At 42.6% G+C, this 20,763-nt stretch overlaps 1 long non-coding RNA gene across 1 annotated transcript in view; it reads left to right on the forward strand.

Annotated features, from left to right (window-relative positions):
- Positions 1-20,763, forward strand: part of LOC130295967 (uncharacterized) — a 32,582-nt gene continuing 11,819 nt past the window's right edge. The window contains exon 1 of the long non-coding RNA XR_008849077.1: positions 1-70. This is a non-coding gene — a long non-coding RNA (uncharacterized LOC130295967). The remainder of the gene's footprint in view (positions 71-20,763) is intronic.

Raw genomic sequence — 20,763 nt, forward strand, 5'->3', positions numbered from 1 at the left:
CAGAATTGACATAGTGAGGAGCCGTCTGGGCATCAACTTCTGCAGAGAGAAGATTTAGCTGGACCTGGTGGTATGTACCAGCTGAATTATATAAAGAAACACTATAGAGAAGACGTCACCTGTATTCACAGCTATGCAGTTATGATGTGTGAAACTACAACTCCCAGCAGAACCTTATTACTGCTTAGGTCATACTGGGAGCTGTAGTTTTAAATGGTAAAAACTTCTCTAGCATGTCACCATTCTTGGCAATTGGTATATTTAATTATTATACTGGAAATAAGTTTCTGAAACGTGCTACTCCACTGGCGTCCATCACAACAGGCTAAAAAAATTACTAATGCGGAGGTGGGGGGGGGGTCATCTGGGGGGTGAGACCATTTTTTACCGCACCAGGTGACACTAACCCTAGCAATGCCAATTTGGACATAATGTCACACCAAACTCCAAAAATGGGCTGGACAAAATGATTGGCACCCTTACAAAATTGTGGAAAAATAAGATTGTTTCAAGCATGTGATGTTCCTTTAAACTCACCTGGGGCAAGTAACTGGTGTGGGCAATATAAAAACCACACCTGAAGGCAGATAAAAAGGAGAGAAGTTCACTTAGTCTTTGCATTGTGTGTCTGTGTGTGCCACCCTAAGCATGGACTACAGAAAGAGGAGAAGAGAACTGTCTGAGGACTTGAGAACCAAAATTGTGGAAAAATATCAACAACCTCAAGGTTACAAGTCCATCTCTCCCATGATCTATTTATACCCAGGACTGTATCAATAACAAGGGGACATCCTCTCCGTTTAGAGGAAAGATGGTTTCTACACCAGCAAAGACAGGGGTTCTTTACTGTAAGAGCAGTGAGACTGTGGAATTCTCTCCCGGAGGAGGTGGTTATGGTGAACTCTGTAAGAGTTCAAAAAGTGGATGGATGCATTTTTGGAGAGTAATAACATTGCTGGTTATGTATACTAGATTTATAGGGACAGAAGGTTGATCCAGGGATTTGTTCTGACTGCCATATTGGAGTCGGGAAGGAATTTTTACCTCTAGTATGAGGTTTTTTTTGCCTTCCTCTGTATCAACTCAACTCAATAGGGACTTATTAGGGTTATAGGTTGAACTTGATGGACTCTGGTCTTTTTTCAACCTTATGAACTGTGTTACTATGTTATCTCCAGAGATCTTGATTTGCCTTTGTCTACAGTGCGCAACATTATCAAGACGTTTGCAACCCATAGCACTGTAGCTAATCTCCCTGGGCATACACAGAAGAGAAACATTTATAAAAATTGTAAATGCAGGATAGTCCAGATGGTGGAAAAGCAGCCCCAAACAAGTTCCAAGATATTCAAGCTGTCCTGCAGGCTTAGGGAGCATCAGTGTCACAGCGAACTATCCGTCAACATTTAAATGAAATGAAACGCTATGGCAGGAGACCCAGGAGGACCCCACTGCTGACACAGAGACATAAAAAAGCAAGACTACATTTTTCCAAAATGAACTTGATTAAGCCAAAATCCTTCAGGGAAAACATCTTGTGGACAGATGAGACCAAGATAGAGCTTTTTGGTAAAGCACATCATTCTACTGTTTACCAAAAATGGAATGAGGCCTACAAAGAAAAGAACACAGTACTTACAGTGAAATATGGTGGAGGTTCAATTATGTTTTGGTGTTGTTTTGCTTCCTCTGGCACTGGGTACCTTAATTGTGTGCATGGCATCATGAAATCTGAGGATTACCAACAGAGTTTGGGTCGCACTGTACAGCCAAGTGTCAGAAAGCTGGGTTTGCATGCAAGATCTTGGGTCTTCCAGCAGGACAATGACCCCAAACATACGTCAAAAAGCACCCAGAAATAGTAACAAAGCTCTAGAGAGTTCTGAAGTGGCAGCAATGAGTTCAGATCTAAATCCCATTGATCACCTGTGGAGAGATCTCAAAGAGGTTATCCACCATAAGGTGATTTTAGTACGTACCTGGCAGACAGTAATGGACATGCTTAGGAAGGATCTGCGCTTGTCTTGGGGCTAAATGGCTACGTTGTGAGATTACCATAATACTGTGGCTAGCTTTTTGTGAACTGGTATTTTACTACAAATCCCATAATTCCATTTTCCTCCCTCCCACACATCAGCCCCCCCCCACCCATTGAAACATAAATGAGCTGCATCCATTCAAAAGACCTGTGGTTTTCAATCAGGGTGCCTACAGCTGTTGCATTAGTTTCAGATTGATATCTCTCCCACCAAGCGATTGCTCCACCCATTGAAGCAGACAGGCTCCCTATAGTCAGCTGACTAGTGAGTCAGGTCTCGGTCGCATTGCAGCCTGGGAAAAATCAGAGACAACAGTCATTTTGTATGCTGTTAAAAATAAATATCGGGGTGAAAATCAAAGAAGAATTGTAAGAAAACTGTCACACGCAGGTACAGACACTATACTATGAACTACACAAACTTTACAGCCCTTGTAGCATAATCAAATAAAAAGAATTCCTGGAATACCCCTTCAAAATTGCTGTTGGGAAAAGGCGCCCTTCCAATAAGAGAGACCTGGAGCAGTTTGCAAAGGTCCAACATTCTGGCTGAGAGGTGTAAGAAGCTTATTGATGGTTATGGGAAACGACTGATTTCAGTTTTTCTTTCCGAAGGGTGTGCAACCAAATATTAAGGGTGCCAATAATTTTGTCCAGACCATTTTTGGAGTTTGGTGTGACATTATGTTCAATTTGCTTTTTTTCCTCCCTTTTTTTGGTTTAGTTCCAATATACACAAAGGGAATAAACATGTGTATAGCAAAACGTGTTACTGCAATCCTTTTCTGTGAGAAATACTTCATTTTCTTGAAAAATTTCAGGGGTGCCAACATTTACGGCCATGACGGCATATTTGCACATTGCAGTCAAATCACAATTTTTAAAGTAATTTTTAAGTTAGCAAGGCAAAATTTTGCTGTTTTCCATAAACCATAAAAAAGCCGATCATGATTAGCCTGAGACATGCTAACAATCCACTTTGGATTGTCAGCCTGAAACTTGTGGGATGCCTTGCCCCTTTCTTTTGTAATCATGTACACCATGTCTAAATCCCTAACCCCTTTAAGTGATGTACCTGAGTGCAGGGTACGCGACCACAAGCCTGCCTAAATCTTTGGAGTATAAGTGTTATAAGTTTAAATACCCATTATTAAAAATTAAAAAAATTATGCAATATTTACATATAGAATGTAATTATATTTTACAAATCGATTCACCTGACTAAAATACAGAAAAACCAAATGTAATAAAAATTGTCACCAACAGGGAAAATTTTACAATTCTCATTGAATTCAATTTTAATATTTTCAGGTTCTAAGTAAAATTATTTATGTAAGATTAGATTAAAAACAAAATCTTATCTAATAATTACTGAGAATATTAATTGCGCATAGGTGTTGAAATAGATATATATTTTTCTTAAATCAACAACGTTTAGTAGATAAAGTGTAGCCAAAGTTAATTAAAGTTATAATGTAATAACTGAAGCGTTATATATATCCTTTCCACAGGGTAGTGATCTTTATGAGGATGGGGTAAGATGCTAGAGACTAAAAGCTAAACAATTATTGAATAAATATAGCCTTTAACCCTTCAATCACCAAGCCAATTTTCATTGTGTAGTATTTGTTTTCAGTCCCTCTCTTTTATAAAGAAATCTCTTAAATAATTCTTACCACAGAGTCTTATGGGGGGACATTTATCATTGTTTGCTTATGTATTGCTTTTTTTAGTTATTTTTTTCTTACAATTTTTTTTTGCTTATGTATGACTTATTTATCAACTGGTTTCAACCTGATAAATTTCTTTCACGCAAGCATTTTTTATTTTATTTTGCTTTGGTAGTGGCTTTTTCTGCTCCATGTCTGAGCTGGAGTCAATTTAGTAGGTTTTTTCATGCAATGCGACTTTTACACGTAATAAATCTCTGACCACTGTAAGTCAAAAATCACTTTTTGCTTTGGTAAGCAAGTTTCTTTTTTCTTTTTTGCTTAGGGCACTGCACAATCAAAAAGTTGCACGAATAATAGAGTAGTCGTAAATGCGACTTTTTTGCGACAATTGTAAGCAAAAAAAAAAAACTACTAAATGTCCCATTTTTGTGGGACCAATTCTACTTTGTAATGACACTTTTCACGTTACCTCAAAAAAATATTTGTGGAGTGAAATTAAGTAAAGTGCATAAAAAATTTAGCATTGTGGGTCACTGTTAGGCCCAAGGCCTGATTATGGAATTATACATGTGTATTATAATTGCATTTGTGTATGATGTACAATCTAAGACATGGGTGAGGGTTCATTCGGACTGTGTATTATGTATTCCAGTTTTATTGGGGGGGGGGGGGTCTGTCTATTTGTGTTATACCTCCTTTGAAGTCAGGCACTGTGGCCATCATAAAACAAACTAAGATAAGGGACCAGGAAAGAGGGATGGCAGTTTCTTCCATACCTTGTGGGGTCAGATAAATTCCCTTTTCCCTCCTAAAAAGCCACTATAAAACTGAGATGCTGGACAACCCTTTGTTCAAGCCTGTGGCAAAAGCTGTCATGACATCCTAAGATACAGCTGGACTCTCACTCACAAGGACTGCTATACCATTATGCTGTAAGGACTTTTCTTTTTGATTTCTGCACTTGTTTTGCCGAACTATTTTATATATTTTTTTATGTCTATGTTTATTTTATATGTAGCACTGTGATACCTTTTTTCATATTAAATGTTTAAATAATCAGCTCTGGTCTTTTATCCCTAAATATAGGAGCTCACCTTTCTGAAGGAAGCTCTGGTGAAACACGTTTAGCAAAGGGTTAATTTGATGACTTGCTGGGACTAGTAGTGGATACCCAGAGGTCTGGTGGCTTTAACCCTTGCACCATCACACTCTTTCTAGCATCTTGGCTGGACCGAAAGGGTATGATCGTGACAACTGGTGGCAGCGTCGGGATATATTTAGAGATTTTTAGTGCTTGCTGGATTTTACCTGTAAGGAAATCTTAGCACTAAAAGAAATTGCATACATATTCTTGTGTGTAAATTCCAAAGACAGAACTCAGTGCTGGTTTAAAAGACATACAAAAAGAGTGCAAGACAGTTCTGCCCTCACCATCTCCTGTTTTACCTCCTCTCTCTCATCTCAGAAAATGGAGGTATATGGCAAGCAGTCAAAGCCTGCACTGGAGCTAATGTGCCAAGAAAAGGAGAACCCTACTGCAGGAAAGAACAAGGAATAACTTATTGCTGATCTTGTGGAGTTTGATGCCCATGCAGCAGAGCTGAGTGACATGAGGCAAAGTTCTACAGCTGAAACCCAAGGACTGATATCTCCTGGGGAATACAACATTACTCCCCATCAGGACAGTACTCCACATGAGGCCTTGGACTCTTATATGCAGACTGCCTTACAACACTATGGGAATGTGGATGCTAATATAAAACTCCAACTGCTTCTTCAGTACCAAACTGCAGAGAGAGAGGCACGAGCCGCAGAAAGAGATGCCCAGCGGAGGCATGAATTAGAAGTTCTGAGGCTGAGAGGGGATGCTTTATCCGCATGCAGTGATGTGCAGGATCAAGGAGACCACAAACCTCGCTTGGAACATTTCCCAATGTTGGAGAAAGATGGTGATCTGGATGTGTTCCTGAGGTTTACTGGCAGTTCCATCTACCAAAGGAACAGTGGGGACAATATCTTACCCCACGGTTGCGAGGGAAAGCTCTGGATGTATTTGCTTCTGTTCCCTTTGAAAGTGACCAGGACTATGAGGCAATAAAATCTGCCCTGCTAAAAAGTTTTAATCTGACTCCAGAGGCTTATTGGAAGAGATTTCAGATTTTGCAACAAAGTGCCACAGACTGCATTCAGGCAATGGACTGATGGCTTACAAGTCACTACTTATAAGGCCCTGGATAACTTGATGGTCCTGGATCAGTATCTCCAAACATGGAGTTTTGAAGCAAGAGAGTGGATTATGGACCGCAAGCCCAAGATAGCAGCGGAAGCAGCTGTACTAGATGACTTTGCTAATAACCGGGCACCAGCAGCAAAGCGTGGATCTGCACAAGCTGGAGCAAATACCTGCAGGGGAGCCACACAACCACAAAGCACCACCAGGCCAGCTGAGAAATTCTTGCCATCATCATCAAAAGGAACAGGAGCCACATTGGGTCAAGGGGACACCCGCCAATGTTACAGATGCAATAAAACTGGGCACCTGAGTGCCACTTGCCCCAATAAGAAGAATTCTCCACTGGCAGCTGGAGGACACACAGCCGTTCTTCTGGTTTCTGGAGCAGTGGAGAACTGTGGGTGTCCGAGTGTAACTGTGTGTAACTGTGGGTGTCCGGGTGACAGTGAGTTTACAAGATTCTGGAGCCTCATTTACCTTGGTGCGGCCTGAAGTGGTGGATACAGAGGACATCATCCCTGGAAGAACCATGACTTTAAAAGGAATTGGAGGTGTGTGACCTGCTGTACCCATGGCCCGTGTGTCCCTAGATTGGGGTACAGGCAAAGGTTTGCAGGAGGTGGGGGTCTCTGAGGACAATGTTAATGTTCTGCTGGGGAATGATTTGGGTTGGATGTTCTGTCATTATGCTCCGGAGGACACTACCTGCACACCAGATGGGCTAGGAGAGAGCCCGGTTCCTTCTGAGGTACTGTGCGAGACTTTGGGAGACACTGTGAAATGTGATAACTGGGAGGGAGTGCAGGGGATTGATAAATGTTTACCTGTGACTGAACCAGTGATGTTTTCCAAAAGTGAAATGGGGTGTATTGAAAAATGTGATGACAATGAATTACCAGTGCCAAAACCTAGTGGAGATGGGATAGGGGGAGGGTTTGGTGTGCCCCTGGTGACTTGTAAGTATGAGGGACGGCTTAAAGGGGTATTCCAGGAAAAAACTTTTTTTTATATATCAACTGGTTCCAGAAAGTTAAACAGATTTGTAAATTACTTCTATTAAAAAATCTTAATCCTTTTAGTACTTATGAGCTTCTGAAGTTAAGGTTGTTCTTTTCTGTCTAAGTAATCTCTGATGACACGTTTCTCGGGAAACGCCCAGTTTAGAAGCAAATTCCCATAGCAAACCTCTTCTAAACTGGGCAGTTCCCGAGACACGTGTCATCAGAGATTACTTAGACAGAAAAGAACAACCTAAACTTCAGAAGCTCATAAGTACTGAAAGGATTAAGATTTTTTAATAGAAGTAATTTAGAAATCTGTTTAACTTTCTGGAGCCAGTTGATATATAAAAAAAAGTTTTTTCCTGGATAACCCCTTTAAACTTCCTCATGGTATTTGATATTGTGCTCTTCGCGTGTTTCGTGGTGGGGTGGCCTCATGACCCTATGAAGAACTTTTGGTAGTCATTCATGACAATTTATTTGACCTCCTTTTGTTGCTTTCTCTTTACTGTCTGTGGGGGAGAGGGATTTGAATACTGCAATGAGACCTGATATGGTCTTCTTGATTGCTGGTTACACCATTGTTTTCAAAATGTTTTGTCCTATGTACATCAGGAGAGAGTCTCCTGTCCTTTTTGTATACTTGAAAATTGTAAATAAAGATAAAAAAAAAAGAAAAAAAAAAAAGAATGAGGGACCAGCACTGATTGATATGTCCCAATCCTGTGAGCCTAAGATGGCTGAGGAGGAGGAGGAGGAGAGAAGGAGTGATGGGCCTGTGTATGATGCCTATAACATTGTTATGTCTGGGACTGAGGGGGAGAAAGGTAAACCCCAGGGAGGTATACCAATGGTGGCAGTGGTAACACATCAACAGCGTGTCAGGGCTGCAGCTGTAAAAAGAAGGGAGGATGGTGATGAAAGGGGCAAGCTGTTTGACTTGCAAACCAAAGCAGAGGAAGGTGAAGATGCTAGTTCACCTGAGGGAAATGTGCTCTCTGATGCCACAAGATGGGTGGAGGGCAATAAGCATTTCCGGAAAGCTCTGCGCAGTGACCCTTCCCTTGAAGGGCTGGGACAACGTGCTGAACAGCCAGGTGCTGACACCGATGGGCATCGGGTATATTGGGAAGACAATATCTTGCACTGGGAGTCCCTTTCCAAAGGCATGCTAGGGCCCCAGGAGAGAGACAGGCAGTTAGTAGTTCCTAGCCAGTACAGGAAAGAGCTGCTGAGGTTAGCTCATGAGACCCCCCTGGCAGGACATTTGGGAGTGGCCAAGACAAAGTCCTGGTTGCCACACAATTTCTACTGGCCAGGTATGGGTACTGCTGTTGCAAATTACTGTAGATCCTGTTGTGTCTGCCAGAGGGTGGGTAAGCCTGGGGATGTTACTCGTGTTCCCCTAGTGCCCCTACCAGTCATATCGGTATCTTTTGAATGAGTGTCAGTGGATATTTTGGGGCCTCTAGCTATACCTAGCAGCACAGGGAAACAATTTATTCTTACTGTGGTGGATTATGCAACCAGGTACCCTGAGGCTGTTGCCTTATCCTCCATCCGGGCAGATAAGATGGCAGATGCACTGATCAGTATATTTTGCAGGGTGGGATTCCCCAAAGAAATGCTCACTGATCAGGGCACACCGTTCATGTCCAATCTAATGCAAAGTCTCTGTAAGAAGGTGAATGTACAGCACTTGGTAGCAAGCCCATACCAAACCCAAACAAATGGTCTCTGTGAGAGGTTCAATGGGACCTTGAAACAAATGTTGAAAACCTTTGTAGAATCGGAGCGCAGAGACTGGGTAAAGTATTTACCCTATCTGTTATATGCTTACAGGGTGGTACCCCAAGAGTCTGCAAGTTTCTCGCCCTTTGAATTATTGTATGGTCGTGTGGTGCCGGGAGAAAGTAATGGTGTCTAGGGTGTTGCGGTAATAGTGTAGGGTCTGGTGGTATTGACCCTTGAATGTCGTGATGCCAGGGTGAGGTTTCCTCAATAGTAATGTTCCTACCGCCAACCGTCCCACAAACAGCAGGGAGAAATAATGGAATGTCCATAGCAGATTTTATGAAGTAAACTGAAGAAAGTTTACTTGCAGATTTTATGCAATGGTATTGAACATAACAGTCTTTTCAAGAGTGAACCGGGATACAGGTTCCTCACAGGTTTGCTGGGACTTGGAAGCAATGAGCTTTTGATGCTAGCCACCGTGCTACTCTTTTAGAATATTTGAGCTGATAGTAGTCAAACAGGATTCAGTAGTTTGAGCTTTGAGTAACTCACGTTTTGTGGCTGCAGGGCCTAGCTTGAATTGAATTGATGCTGATGAGTTGGTGGGATCTGCTTGGCTTGATAATCCAGAACTAAGAGAGAGAATTGATTGACTACAGCCCTTTATATAATAAGAGGCTGGACTAAGCTCATTGGTCAGCAAACCTGTAAGTTATGAACATCACAAGACCTCCAAAGGTCCTTAAGCATTTTATACATTACAACTGTGTATCACGTGACCACTAAGGTCCTATACATATATTTCCTATACATTAAATTATATATATATATATATATATATATATATATATATACATTAAATAACACATTTATATGAGGTGACTAGGGGTAAACCCTACAGGAGTGCCCTATAGTCATGGAGGGACTCTAGCTGCTGGGACTTTAGACAAGGGACAGGACCAGGTCCTGTACCGGGACACCACAAACCCCCTTTCTTGACATAAGTCGTCCTCAACGTACATTCCCTAGGTAAAGGAATGGAATGGCCATAGGGCCGGATGTAGTCCTGAGCATTAATACAAATGTCCGTATTCAGGCTGTAGATGAGTAACGGTATAGAGTCTTTGTGCATAGTGAAATGTCCATACAAGCTCCAAAATTCACATGAAAACAAGTTATAAGCAAGCTATAATACTATATAAAGATAAATAATACTATATAGAGATGAAACATACTAGTACTATTTACACTAACAGGATCCCATAAACAGGATATTACCTTGTTTTTTTCTTTTCTTGGTTTAGCACATAAGACTGCATTATTGACTATGCATAACATTAAGGATATATGATTCTAGATGTTTGACTGACAGATTTTTGACTGTTTAATCACTGACTATGAAGTATGTATAGTGACAGCAAGGCTTCTACACACTTTAACAGATCTCACAATTTTTTTTCCTTTGACAGATAGCAAATATTAGACCAAACATTTATTATACCACATATTCATTTTCTACCGTTATACACTGGTTGCAGATTGGGTTGCCTGAGGCTTCCTGCCCAATGCCTTGGTTACTAGGGTCTATAGGTTCTACACACCTACCCCTAGAACTGTCTGAACTAGATAACAATGACATACTGTTACCTTTCTGGATTTGTGCATTTTTTTTATTGAGCTAGAGGAGCACCTTCTGGCCAGGAAGAGCATCCTGAACACGTAAGAGACAAAATGACACATTAGTGCATAAACAGTGGTATAGAACTGAGATATAGCATGTTACAGTTCCTAAGAAATATGTTGTTGTGTGTGATAGATAGATATATATATATTTCTAAGTTATATGTACTGGATTCTGAATGTACACTAATGAATTTTGTATAATGTACTATGTGTACATTGTATTGAATGAATAGAGCCAGTCTTGGTATCTGAGGGGGATATTTCCTTGGGTCGACCTTTGAGACCGATGCAACACCACCTCTTGGGTTTCAGGAGTGTCTTCTCCTTCTGTTTGAACTCTCGTGACTTCAATCCCAGAGCGACCAGCTTGAGGACTGGACGCAGGGGTTGCACTTAACTCTGGACTGGGAGAACCCATGGGGATTGGTGAGATTGGTTCTGATCTTGCTGGAGTTATTACAGGAGACAAACTTACAGCAGGTGAGGAAACCAGAGACGGCTGTGCTGGAACTGGATAGGGCACGCCACAGAACATCGCAGGTTGATGGAGTGAGAACATCAAAATATCCATTGACAGATGGATCCCTTCTCCTGGGACATATTCCCTCCCGGGTCTAGCAGCTGTGGGAGCAGGAGAAGGCGGTTCTGCTAAGTCCTCTTTGAGGCAAAATTTAATCCGGTTCCGATGACCACCTGTGGTTCAAATCCAGTCTTCTGGACTTCATAGACGTCTGAGTCTGGGTAGGGCATAACTGTTATCGTATACAGTTCCGTCTCCCATATGGAAACCAACTTGTGTGTTCTGGGAAACTTCCTCAGCCAGACTCTGTCTCCCAGTTGTAACGGTTTAGCAGATGCATGGCGGTTGTAGTCTCTCTGCTGACGTTCTTGGGCCTCGCCCCTTTTTCTTCCCAATAATCTCCTTAGCTTCCTGAATTCTCCTTTGATGGCCTGAGACCCAGTCTTGTGAGGCTTGTGGAGAATTTCTGAAAGCTGCTTGCAGCCCAAATGCTCGGTCCTTGGGAAGTTACCCATGTTGTCCCATCATGAGGAAGAAGGGAGTGTACCCCTTGGAGCAGTGGATGGTATTATTGTATATCTCCAACAGTTCAGGCAATAGCCAGGGCCACTCTTCGTGCTTGGATACGGACGCTGCTCGCAGAATGTGTATGAAGACCTGGTTGATGCGTTCTAACAACCCATTCCCCTGGGGATGGTAGGCTGTAGTCCGAAGCTTCTTGCAGTTGTGAAACTGGCACAGTTCTTGAAACAGTTGAGCTTCAAAGGCTGTTCCCCGGTCCGTGAGGACCGACTCCGGACATTCCAGGGTCTGGACCCAGTTGGAATAGAACATCTGCGCAGCAGTCTTCGGTGTGAGGTCCTTGACAGGCGCTACCACCACCCACTTGCAGTAGTGGTCTACCATGGTGAGGGCGTAGGTGTATCCAGACCTTGTAGAGGACAACTTCACATTATCCAAGGCGACGAGCTGGTAGGACTTTCGGTTTGGATGGGATGAAGGCATGCTCTCGCATCCTTGCGGAGGTTCTTGGTGATGTTGCAGACATTACATTCACCGCACCACTTTTCAATGTCTCCTCGCATCCCTATCCAATAGAACCTCTGTCTGATGGTGGCTTCGATTTTCTGGATCCCAAAGTGTCCCGACTGATCATGATTAAGGACCATGGCAGCATCTCTTCTAGGGATCAGGATCTGATGGAGTCTTTCACCAGACACTGGATCCAATGAGTTCCTGTACAACCGCCCTTTGTGGATAAACAGTCGGTTCCTTTGTCACCACAACCTCTTCAATTCAAAGTCACACTGTGACCGGCGTAGACGGGTTGGTACCTTTTTTTAGAAGTAGGTGGTCCAACAGATCCCTTATGACTTGACTCTCATCTTGTAGAGTCTTCCACGTATAGAGGTCCTCGGGAACCTTGGTAGATCTAGGTTCACAGTCTTCTTGTGTTGTCAATACGTTTTGACTCACGAACCTTTGAAAGAATAGGGGCATCTCCACATCTTCCCACTCGTCCTCGACAGGTGGTTCTTCGCCAGGAGCCATACGGGATAGTACATCAGCATTCTCCTTAGACTTGCCACTTCTGTATTTAATGTTAAAGTCGTAGTTGGCCAGTCTGGAGGCCCAACGCTGCTCAATGGCTCCCAACTTTGCTATATTCAGATGTGCCAACTGGTTGTTGTCGGTGTACACAGGGGGGGGGGCTGCTAGATTGTCCTTAAATTTTTCAGTCACTGCCCAGACCAAGGCGAGGAGCTCCAACTTGAAGGAACTATAGATCCATGGCTTCAATTGATGACACTTAGAAGGTTTAATCTTCAGCCCGTGTTGAATCAGAACTTGAAACACCTCCTTCAAATGGTCCAGATAAGTCTTGGAATAGACAATGACATCGTCCATATATAGTAACACGCTCTGGAAGTTGAGATGTCCTAGGCATCATTCCATTAGGCATTGAAAAGTGGCAGGGGCATTGCATAGCCCAAAGGGCATACTCTTGAACTCGAAGAGCCCCATCGGGGGTCACAAACGCAGGCTTCTTGTGGTCTTCTTCCACCATCGGCACTTACCAGTATCCACTGGTCAAGTCTAGGGTAGAGAAGTAGGCAGCTGATCCCAGGGCAGTCAGAGGTTCCTCAATAGTGATGAGCGGCATTGCCCATATTCAAATTTGCCATATTTCGTGAATATATAGACGAATATTCTTCCTATATTTGCGAATTTTGCGTATTCGTTATATTTGCATATTCGCATATGCGAATATTCGCATATGTGAATATTCGCATATTCGCGTATTTGAGGAAGAAAACAGTGAGGGGGTGGGCAACTTTACTTTTGGTTGCTAGGGATGTTGTTGATAACCTCTGACAAGTGTATTTGCATCTTTCTAATTGGCCCACAAGTGAAAAGAAGGAATATGCGAAAATTTGCATATGTGAATATGCGCATATGCGAATATTTGCACATGCAAATATGCGCAAATGCGCATATGCGGAAGAAAAGCGAATATTCGCAATTTTGAATATATAGCAAATATATTCCCAATATTTGCGAATTTGCGATATTCGCGATAAAAATTTGAAATGGGAATATTTGCGCCTCCTCTATACTCAATCCGAGGTAGAGGGTAGGCATCTTTGTGAGTGACGTTATTCAGCTTCCGGTAATCCACACAGAAGCGGATGGTCCCATCCTTTTTCTTGACAAGGACCAAGGGAGCAGCCCAGGGACTTTGGCTCTCCCGGATGACGTCATCCTCCTTCATCTCGGTCAGCATTTTCTTCACCATCTGGTACATACCAGGGGCCACTGGGCAATGTCTTTCCTTGATTGGGGGACTATCCCCTGTTAGGATCCGATGCTGGATCATTGTGGTCCGATCAAAATCGGTGGGGTGCTTGCTGAAGGCCTCTTGATATTGCTTGGCCATTTGGATAACTCCTCCAATTTGATCTCTGGGGGTATTCTCACCCCTATCTGCAGCTGGGTCCACCATGGTTCTGGAGAGCTGCTATCGGCTCCACAAGCAGTCTTGGCAGTCCACTGTCGGGCTACCTGCAGCATCGTCAGTACATCCTTGGGCCCAAGATGGTATAGATGAGCGACAGGAGTATACTTCGGCAGCCTGGTGGCGACATCCGATAAGTTAACTACTCGGACCGGGACTCTTCCCTTAGATACGGTAACCAGACTCCTCGCTGCACGGACCAAAGTGTATTCTTCTAGTTGAATTGGCTCCAGCAAGGCCTTATAATCGTGATTCTTCACCCCTGGTCGGGCTTGGCAGCAGATGATTGTTTCCGTCTGTGGTTGGAGGATCACAGACCGCATAACCTGAATCCTCACACGGCAGATCTCCCCTTGGCGGTTGACAAACTTCTGTTCAGCTTGCAGAGTCTTCAGATGGTGTTGCGCAGCTCGCCGGCCTGAGGGCGACAAGTTTGGGAGAGATGCATGCAGTGACCCTACAATCTCCTCAAAACAGGTCCTCATAATGTTCATCCCTAGGATAAACTCTGCTGCCCCTTTATCTACAACATTGGTTATAATAACACCTTGTCCTCGGAGGACATACTCTCCCACTTGTATGGTTGTCTCCCAGTACCCATGCCTGGTTACTGGTTTCCCGTTCCCTGCCTTCACTTTAAAATCCACATCATCTGGTTCACACAGCATTTCAGGCCCCCAATATCTATAAAACACATCTTTCGGAATAGTGGATACCTGGGAACATATATCAACAAGGGCCTCTAACTGTACTCCTTCCACAATCATTTTCACATAAGGACATGGGGCAACATACATTGAAAGTCCTGTAGTGATGATGCTCCTGAGGGGCGGTCCTCGACCTCAGGGGATTCCCATTTAAAGGCCAGCACTGAATTTTCCAATGCCCGGCTTTGTTGCAATGACTACAGAAAGGTCTCTGAGTCCCTGGAGGCCTCACAGGGGGGTACTGAGGTGGATTAGCAGGACGGGGAGCAGGTTTTCTGGGTGGAAGTGTCTCTTGACTAGGTGGACTAGACCTGCTCGCCAGTTCTTTAACAGCCTTGGTTAACTGATCAATGTCCTGTCATACACTCTGCAAGTCTGAGGGTGCAGGACTTGTAGGCGCAGGTATTGGTGCCACAACAGGTGGTGAGGGTTGTGTTGGCCTGGCAGAGGCTCCTAATGTCTCAGCAGAAGGGGCACTAACTTCTTCCCGACGGTAATGGCCGACATCCGCGATCGCGCGGATGTCCGCCATTTACCCCTCAGATTCCGTGATCAGTACAGATCACGTCATCTGCGGCAATGCGCACATTAAAATACATGATCGGATCGCCTGCAGCGCTGCCTCAGCGATCCGATCATCTGTGAACGGAGGTCCCCTCACCTGCTTCCGTCCGTCTCCCAGCGTCTCCTGCTCTGGTCTGAGATCGAGCCGATAGCCGATAATACTTATCAGTGCTATGTCCTATGCATAGCACTGAACAGTATTAGCAATCAAATGATTGCTATCCATAGTCCCCCATGGGGACATAAAAAGTGTAAAAAAAAAAAGTTGAAAAATGTAAAAAAAAAAAAAAAAAGGTGAAAAATCCCCTCCCCCAATAAAAATGTAAATTGTCCCTTTTTCCCATTTTACCCCCAAAAAGCATAATTTTTTTAATAAACATATTTGGTATCGCCGCATGCGTAAATGTCCGATCTATCAAAATATAATGTTAATGATTCCGTATGGTGAACAGCAAGGAGAGGAAGGGGAGGGCTCAACCAAAAAATTTAATAAGTGTGACAAAGGGTGGTACTAGCAGCCAAACTAGTACAATGTATGTCAAGGAAAAAGTGGACTACATATAGTTCACACCCAAAAAACAAATATAGGTATAAATAAGCTTTATTCAGAAAATCACTGATAAACAAGAAGACACAAACGTCTAAAAACAATTAAAAAGGCTCTACACAAGCCTGGTAACATCAATGGGGAAGGGGTAATGACCCCCTGACCCCTACCCTGCTCTGTACATGATGCTTGGAATAAATAAGCATTGCTAACTCCAAAGAAAAGATTGCATATAGACAAGCAATAAGCCCAATAAATATAGTAGTAAGTGGAAGCATGCAATACAATAAACAATATGCAGATAATACCAGACAGCAAGCAAACCCCAAACGGAGGAGCAACAGTGGATGGTGAAAGGGCATGGAGACTGGAACCCGTATGGTGAACGGCGTAAACGTAAAAAAAAAAAAAAAAAAAAGTCCAAAAATGCTGCTTTTTGGTCACATTTTATTAAAAAACAAAAATTTTATAAAAAATTATCTAAATGTGGTATCAAGAAAAAGTACAGATGATGGCACAAAAATTCGCCCTCATACCACCCTATATACGGAAAAATGAAAAAGTTATAGGTGGTCAAAATAGGGCAATTTTAGATTACTGATTTTGTACAAAAAGTTTTAGATTTTTTTTAAGCGGGACAAAAAGATAAAAGTATCTAGCCATGGGTATCATTTTAATCGCATTGACCAACAGAATAAAGAACACATGTCATTTCTACCCTTAAGTGTACAGTAGGAAAATGAACCCCTCCAAAATGTGCAAAATTGTGGTTTTCATTTAAATTTCCTCCCTAAAAAAATATGTTTTTGGGTTTGCCGTACATTTTATGGTAAAATGAGCGGTTATAAAGTACAATTGGTCACGTAAAAAACAAGCCCTTATATGGGTCTGTAGATGGAAATATAAAAGAGTTATGGATTTTAGAAGGCGAGGAGGAAAAAAACAAGACACAAAAATAAAATTGGCCTGTCCTTAAGGTGAAACTAGGCTTGGTCCTTAAGGGGTTAAATAACAAATTTATATGAAGCGACTAGGGGTAAACCCTACAGGAGAGCCCTATAGACATGGAGGGACTCTAGCTGCGGGGACTTTAGACAAGGGACAGGACCAGGTCCTGTACCGGGACACCACAGTCACAAAGTTAGGGGGGAATGGGAAGGGGGGGTACATGCCCCTGAGACTTCTGTGGTGGAGTATGTTCTGAGATTCAGGGACAGGATGCAGGCATTGACTGGGCTGGTACATGACAACCTCACAGCAGCACAGTCCAGGCAGAAGTCTATGAAGTGGGACAGAAGGTAATGGATCTGAACCCTATCAGGCAGAATAAGTTGCAGGCCGCCTGGGAGGGAGGGTCCCTTCCCCATTTTGCAGTGCCTAGAACTCACCACATATGTAGTTGCCCTTGATGAGAAAGGTCAGAGGCAGAGACAGTACCACATTAATATGCTAAAGGAATACTATGACACTGAGGAGGTGGTACTCAGTGTGTGCAGTGCACCAGAGGAAGGGCTGGGTAGTGATCTCTTACTGGACCTAGTGGAGGAAACAAAGAGCCAGGGATCCCTTCAGGATGTGGAGATCAATCCAAAGCTCTCAGAGGAAAGAAAGAGGCAGGCAGTAGGCCGCTTCAGTGCCACCTTTACTGGGAAGCCAGGGCAAACTACCCTGGCCACCAACCATGTTGATACGGGTGACCAGCCACCGCCAAGACAGGTAGCCTACCGGGTATCCCCAGAGGTAAAAGCAGGTCCTTTTTGGGGACTGCAGGGTATTATCGTAGATTTGTCCCTGACTATAGTAAGATAGCAAACACTCTCACAGACTTGAAAAAAGGTGTCCAATCAAATTACCTGGCCTGAGGATTGTGATAAGTCCTTTACTGCCCTAAAGACAGCATTGTCCAACTCTCCTGTCCTCCAGGCCCTTGATTTCAGTACAAGGTTTGTGGTACAAACAGATGCTTCCAATTTTGGGCAGGAGGCTGTTCTTAGCCAAGTAAACTCGAACGCCCCATGCTCTACCTTAGTAGAAAGCTATTGCCTAGAGAAGAGGCCTATGCAGTCATAGAGAAGGATCTCTAGCTGTGATTTGGGCTTTGCAAAAATTACAGCCATACCTGTATGGCAGGGATTTTACTGTCATAACTGATCACAACATTGGTTCGACAGAGGGTCAGGTAACAATGACAAACTGCTTCCCTGGAGTCTTATCCTCCAACACTAGTTGATTTGGAAAAAAAAAAAAATTGTTTTCCACCAGAGTACCCCTTAAAAGGCACAATAACCTACATGTATATGTAAAGGAGTTACTTTATTTTTAGGAGCTGCCTGGTAACTGTTAATATATTTTCATTTAATGGTTCTGTGGTGACTGGGGTGTTGCAGTATGTAGCAGGGTCTGGGGGTATTAACCCTGGGGGCAAGATGTTGTTAACCCCTTAGTGTTCGTGACGCCAGGATGTGGTTTTCCAGTATGGTAACCGCCGTCAAGCAACCCAAAACGGTTTTGTAATAAAGGTATGTTCAGTAGGGGGCTGGACTAAAGCCCATTGGTTGCTAATGCCTGGGGTTCCTGTGCCCAAGGAACTCTGGGTATATCACATGACAGGAGGTCACATGACCAAGGAAGGTCCTATACATAGTATACAAACTATACAACTTTATACATACAGACAATATGTACACAATGCAAATACATAACATTTATATGAGGCACCCTGCAGGAGAGCCCTGCAGGAGAGCCCTATGGACTCAAGGGACTCTTCCTGAGGGGACTTAACCCCTTAAGGACCAGGCCATTTTACACCTTAAGGACCAGAGCGTTTTTTGCAATTCTGACCACTGTCATTTTAAACATTAATAACTCTGGAATGCTTTTAGTTATCATTCTGATTCCGAGACTGTTTTTTTGTGACATATTCTTCTTTAACTTAGTGGTAAAATTTTATGGTAACTTGCATCCTTTCTTGGTGAAAAATCCCAAAATTTGATGAAAAAAATGAAAATTTTGCATTTTTCTAACTTTGAAGCTCTCTGCTTGTAAGGAAAATGGATATTCCAAAAAAAAAATTTTTGGTTCATATATACAATATGTTTACTTTATGTTTGCATCATACAATTTATGAGTTTTTACTTTTGGAAGAGACCAGAGGGCTTCAAAGTTCAGCAGCAATTTTGAAATTTTTCACAAAATTTTCAAACTCGCTATTTTTCATGGACCAGTTCAGGTTTGAAGTGGATTTGAAGGGTCTTCATATTAGAAATACCCCATAAATGACCCCATTATAAAAACTGCACCCCCCAAAGTATTCAAAATGACATTCAATAAGTGTATTAATCCTTTAGGTGTTTCACAGGAATAGCAGCAAAGTGAAGGAGAAAATTCACAATCTTCATTTTTTACACTCTTGTAGACCCAACTTTTGAATTTTTGCAAGGGGTAAAAAAAAGAAAATTTTTACTTGTATTTGAAACCCAATTTCTCTCGAGTAAGCACATACCTCATATGTCTATGTTAATTTAATTATTCAGCGGGCGCAGTAGAGGGCTCAGAAGGGAAGGAGCGACAAATGGTTTTTGGGGGGCATGTCAACTTTAGGAAGCCCCTATGGTGGCAGGACAGCAAAAAAACACATGGCATACCATTTTGGAAACTAGACCCCTCGTGGAACGTAAAAAGGGGTAAAGTGAACCTAAATATCCCACAGGTGATTCACGACTTTTGCATATGTAAAAAAAAAATAAAATTTTTACCTAAAATGCTTGGTTTCCCAAAAATTTTACATTTTTAAAAAGGATAATAGCAGAAAATACCCCCCAAAATTTGAAGCCCAATTTCTCCCGATTCAGAAAACACCCCATATGGGGGTGAAAAGTGCTCTGCTGGCGCACTACAGGTCTCAGAAGAGAAGGAGTCACATTTGGCTTTTTGAAAGCAAATTTTGCTCTGGGGGCATGCTGCATTTAGGAAGCCCCTATGGTGCCAGAACAGCAAAAAAAAACAAAAAACACATGGCATACCATTTTGAAAACTAGACCCCTCGGGGAACGTAACAAGGGGTAATGTGAACCTTAATACCCTACAGGTGTTTCACGACTTTTGCATATGTAAAAAAAATCATTTTTTTTACCTAAAATGCTTGGTTTCCCAAAATGTTTTCATTTTTTAAAAGGGTAATAGCAGAAAATACCCCCCAAAATTTGAAGCCCGATTTCTCCCGATTTAGAAGACACCCCATATGGGGATGAAAAGTGCTCTGCTGGCGCACTACAGGTCTCACAAGAGAAGGAGTCACATTTGGATTTTTGAAAGCAAATTTTGCTCTGGGGGCATGCCGCATTTAGGAAGCCCCTATGGTGCCAGAACAGCAAAAAAAAAAAACACATGGCATACCATTTTGGAAACTAGACCCCTCGGGGAACGTAACAAGGGGTAATGTGAACCTTAATACCCTACAGGTGTTTCACGACTTTTGCATATGTAAAAAAAAACATATTTTTTTACCTAAAATGCTTGGTTTCCCAAAATGTTTTCATTTTTTAAAAGGGTAATAGTAGAAAATACCCCCCAAAATTTGAAGCCCAATTTCTCCCGATTCAGAAAACACCCCATATGGGGGTGAAAAGTGCTCTACTGGCGCACTACAGGTCTCAGAAGAGGAGGAGTAACATTTGGCTTTTTGAAAGCAAATTTTGCTCTGGGGGCATGCCGCATTTAGGAAGCCCCGTTGGTGCCAGGACAGCAAAAAAAAAACACATGGCATACCATTTTGAAAACTAGACCCCTTGGGGAACGTAACAAGGGGTAATGTGAACCTTAATACCCCACAGGGGATTCACAACTTTTGTATATGTAAAAAAAAAAAAAAAATTTTTACCTAAAATGCTTGGTTTGCCAAAAAGTTTACATTTTTAAAAAGGGTAATAGCAGAAAATACCCCCCCAAAATTTGTAACACAATTTCTCCCGAGTACGGCGATACCCCATATGTGACCCTAAACTGTTGCCTTGAAATACGACAGGGCTCCAAAGTGAGAGCGTCA

This window comes from Hyla sarda, chromosome 11 (genome assembly GCF_029499605.1).
Source record: "Hyla sarda isolate aHylSar1 chromosome 11, aHylSar1.hap1, whole genome shotgun sequence".
NCBI classification, from domain to species: Eukaryota; Metazoa; Chordata; class Amphibia; order Anura; family Hylidae; genus Hyla; species Hyla sarda.